A 4,837-nucleotide genomic window follows, 5' to 3' on the forward strand; every position below is an offset into this window, starting at 1 on the left:
GAATTTTAATTCTTGAATGGTTTTTGGTTTGTTTTGTTTTTTACAGAGTACGAAGGAGGGGAAGTGCTGTCTAATTTATTGTCTTTTTATAATCTTTCTCTGTGTTTTTACTGACAATATGAATATAAAGCTGCTTTTTATATCACATCCAAAATACTTCCACAGGTAAGCAGTGGTGTTAAATATGACATGTAGGAAAAAATGAACAAAGGCAAACTGATGTCTTGGAATATGTCATGTAAAGTTCAGGATAGAGATGCATCTACTCTGTCTAGCTTGTACAGACCTCACCAGGACCCACCCTAAACAGCTGAAGATTCAAGTAGTGGGATGCTCCTGTCAGAAGCAGTGTCCCTTCATTGCGTAGGCTGTGCTGTCCGTAATGCATAGGACCACGTTAGTCAGAATTTAAAAGACCTGAAAAATACAGGATCACTGTTACACATGATAAACCAGGGCGGAAAGGTGTCTTTTGTGACAGTGTTAATGAATCTCTGATGACAGGAGAACCTGATCATGGCTTAACAAAGAAAATGTGGAAAGTGGAGTTCACAGAGACTTTCAATTTGGAAGCAAATAGCCAACAAATTGTACAGAATCTTAGAAGCATATGGACTAAATAATGCATTCTTGAATTATTCTGGAAAGATGACAGCACAACAGCATTGTGCTTGTTGCTGCAACTCAGGAACCGGTGCTTCATAGAAGGCAGTGTTAAGAGAGTCAGGACATCTGTATTCATGTGCAAATGGATAGAGTTGACTAGTAAGACTTCATGGCTGCAGTGGAAAGAGAGATGTAGTGATGAGAAAGTCTGAAGAACCCAAGAATAGATACGATTTGCTGGAAAAAGATTAAAAATAAATAAATAACTTTTAAGACAGGGGTCAATGAAAACAACAGTGTCTTTAATTTAAAATATTTAATTTAAAATATTTCAGCAGAAAATAGAATCCTGCAGTCAGTAGTGGAACATTCTCTGCCCCTAAATAATTCTGCCTCTCCTAGAAAATGATGCAGTTGGACTCCCTATTACAAAACACTGGGAGAATTACAAAGTTTCTACAGGGAGTCCCATTCTACAGCGGTGTGTGTCCTCATCTCTGTTCTCCTGAGGTGTTTGACAGGATCTGATGCTTTTGTAGGCTTTACCAGAAAGCCAAGCTGTGTGAGCAGTCTGATACGTTGAATTAGTCATAGCACCTGGCCTGGTTTCAGTCGAAGCAGTGTTAGTAGCACACCAAAGTTTGGTTGTTGCGGAGTGATGGGAGCACACTGAGGGCTAGGCTGGGCCACACAGTGGGGCAGAGCTGCTGCCATGATGGTGTGGGGCAGGGGGTGGCCAGAACAGTGCCTGAATGAGGAGTGGCTTATTCTGTACTACTGACACCGCATGGAAAGCTGTAAAGCTGTGGGCAGTTGACTGGGTTTTACCACAACAGTCATTTTGGCAGCCAAAGTGGAACTCACAGCATTAAAATAATGACAGATCTGACCAGAGCACGTTAAAACAGAGTTGCTGTAAGTGTTAGAATAATTCAGTAGTTGCTGGTCGCAATGTTGTTTTTTCTATCTTCAGAGATCATTTGTTTTTTTCATGGAACCGTATCGCTTGCTATGCGCGATCCCTACAGAACTGTTTACCATTTCCAGGGGTTGGATTAAGGTTATCATTTTCACTGATGCTGTAACACTGGTTGGGAAACAAATCTGGTATTTGTATTCAACACTACATCCCTCTTCATAATTTGGAAAGAGAGATGCTTCCTAATTATTACCATCTGACACATTCAGTTCTGTTTCTTCACATCTTTCCTTCTGCCTTCTCCTGTCTCCTCTAAAGACACGTTGTGTGTACATGCTCATAGGTGGTGATGATGAAGTGCAAGGCCTTTGAGGGCTTGAGACACCTTATTTCTGTTGCAATTTCGAGAAGAGCAGAACTCCACTGTTTGGGGAATGGGGATTGTGCCAGCTGCTCAGAATGCTTTGAATGATCTTTGCGCCCAATTTCACTTTGTTATTTCAAGCTAAGAATAGGACATAAATCACTGGCTCTGCTGATGTGCAGTATGCTAGGCTGGGCTTGTTTGCAGCCTGAGCTCTGAAGAAGGTTGACAAAATTCTTTCAGCATTTACAAAGCTACGGCGCTGTGTGTTATCTTTGTTCTGTTTCTATCTGTTGGTTGTTTTTTTTTTTCCCCCAAAGTATCTCACTGCATATCTGTCTTCTAAAGGCTAAATGTGATTGAAGCCTAAGCTGGGTGTCAGGGTTTTAGATTTAAAGGATCCAGTGAGAATAGAGGAGTAAGATTTTCACTCAGCCTGTATTACAATTTCAGCACTTGCAGTATCATCCTCACTGTTAGACTTGTGGGGTACTGCTCAGCCATGTAGTAGTTGGACTGTTTAGATGATGTGTCTGTGTTCACTTACAATAACAAAGCTGAAGTCTCTTGAAAGTGTTTCAATAGGCCTCTTGGGGACCTGGCTGTTTGCAGAACAAATTAGCTTCCTGCGCTCGTTTCCATGTAACAAACCCCATGTTGTAGGAGTGACAAGATCTCTGGGAACAGTTGAATATCCCCATCCTTCAGGCTGGAGAGGATTCTTGTTCTGGGCTCAAGAGGGATCATCTGATCTGGGTTAACTTAAGACTTCACAAGTCTTAAGTTTAATTTAGGTTAAGACGTTACAATTACACTCTGTGAATGGATGTGGTATTTTTCATTTTTTCTTGTATTTATTTCATTCAGTTTCTTTGTGTCTCTGTAATTTTTTTTTTGAGCTTTCTGTAATACTGTATAAACCCAGATGAATTTTGAAAATGATGCTTAAAATGGCTCAAAATGATGTAAAGACAAATTTACTCCATTCAGCTGTAAAAGTAAATATGATGCTAAATGTTCTCCAATCAGATTGCTTTATCTCCCTTTTCAAAACGTATCTATTGAAAGTTTTCTTTGTGGTAGCCATGGTAGAAATGTAATTCCCTTGAAGTTGTGGTCACTTTTCCTGTCAAACTTCTCCACATCTTGTTTAGTCTTCAGCCGCTATTGTCAGCCTGCTTTCAAATAGGGGTTTCCAATATTCAAGGTTATGGTATTGGTAATATTATGGGAAGATTTGCTGGAGCAAAGTGGTTCTTCATTACCCTCTCTTTTATCAGAAGATGTGGAATAAGATTACTGCCAAAAAGAATGATCTAGCAGACTGTTCATTATGCATCAGGATGCTTTTGTCTCTAAAAGGTGAATCCAGGCAACGAAGATCACCTTCTCTAAATACGATAATCCTTTCCACAGTTTGTATTTTTAGTTTACACATAAACTACACTTCCTGCTTGACAAAAATTAAACCACAATGCCTCCAGGTCACTTGTGCTTTCATTTTGCCTTACTCACTTTGCTGCTTGAGGTCTGTGATGGATAGCAATTATTTCTGGGAGAAAACTATGCATTTGACCAAGGTTTTTTTTATATGTTCTTGTTTCTCACAAAACCAAGGTTTGGTTGTCTCATTTGGAGCAGACAGCTATGCCAAGCAGCATGGGGCTTGGAGTCTGAGCGTCTTCTGCTTAGAAACTTACGTGTTTTGAAAAGTTTAGGTTCTAACAGAATGGTTTTTCCTGTTGAAATTTCTGCACTGAGATACTTCATTACTATTTCTAAGATGACTGTTCATGGCTGGTAAGATTCCCGGAGGGGAAAAATCAGAAGTGCCAGCACAGTCAATACCGACAGGGAAGAACAGCTGAATTCGGTATTGTGACCCAAGGAATTGGTCTGAATGTGAGCACTGCAGAAGTTCTTCCCTAGAGGAAGAAAAGACAAAGTTTAAGTGACTGAAGTGAGCAAGTAACTGGGGTATGGTTAAGGTGTAACTGTGGCTATGATATTTCTACAGTGACTGACATAAACAGTACTGTCTGTCTGTTTGCTATAATAGTAAATAGCTTCTTGTTTTCCATCTGAAAGACAAGTTTTGCTCTTGTGTATTCTTGGAATTTGCTTTTTCCACATCTAATCCAGTTTTAGAGATTATTTCAAAAAGGATATTGAAGTAATTCTGCCGTTTTTCTTAACAAATCACAAGAGCTGGGAAGCTGTGAACGTTGAGTTATTCTTCCCTTTCAGAGTTGTTTATTTAGGAGAGGTATTTGCTACATTAAACAAGTGAAGCCATATAACAAACATTTTGGTAATCAGGCCAGCATAAAGTGCTCATAAATTATCGCTAGGCAGCTCTAAATCTGTCATAAATTCTTACTGACTTGTTCACAGGAATGTTTATGTAATTGAGGGAAAATAGAGAGAAGAAGTTAAGTCTCCATTTTACAAGTTAAATCAACTATAGTGAGATGAAACACACCCACACGCTTGGCTCTGGATCAGCTTCAAAGTTCTTGAAAAGCAAACCTTTATGAAATCTATATTATATAACGCAATTATGAAATCAAATTCAAGGTGTAGGAATCAGCAGTTTCCCAGGTGTCACTGATGGTGCTCCTCTTGCATACTCCTTGTGTAACAGCACATCTCCTCAAGCAGGGAGTTACGGATTCACGATTTTTCCAACAAAGCAAATTTTGGTATTGCTGTGAACGTAGATGTAACGTAGTGTTACAGCTGGGAATCGTTGAAAGAGGTCCAAGGAGCCATGGTTCCACAGCTGTGGAAAAAAAATCCAATGAACCCATTGAATGAGATGCAATCTTTCATGACACCCCTTTAAAAGAGGTGCAGCAGCTGCAGCAAAGCAGACAAATATTTATTAGGAGATATTTATTATTTCAAAGTGAAAACTATGAAGTAAACCCCTACTGATCAGAGTTTGT

Source organism: Centrocercus urophasianus, unplaced genomic scaffold, assembly GCF_019232065.1.
Source record: "Centrocercus urophasianus isolate 14NV4802_14NV808 unplaced genomic scaffold, USGS_Curo_1.0 seq_15, whole genome shotgun sequence".
Taxonomy (NCBI): Eukaryota; Metazoa; Chordata; class Aves; order Galliformes; family Phasianidae; genus Centrocercus; species Centrocercus urophasianus.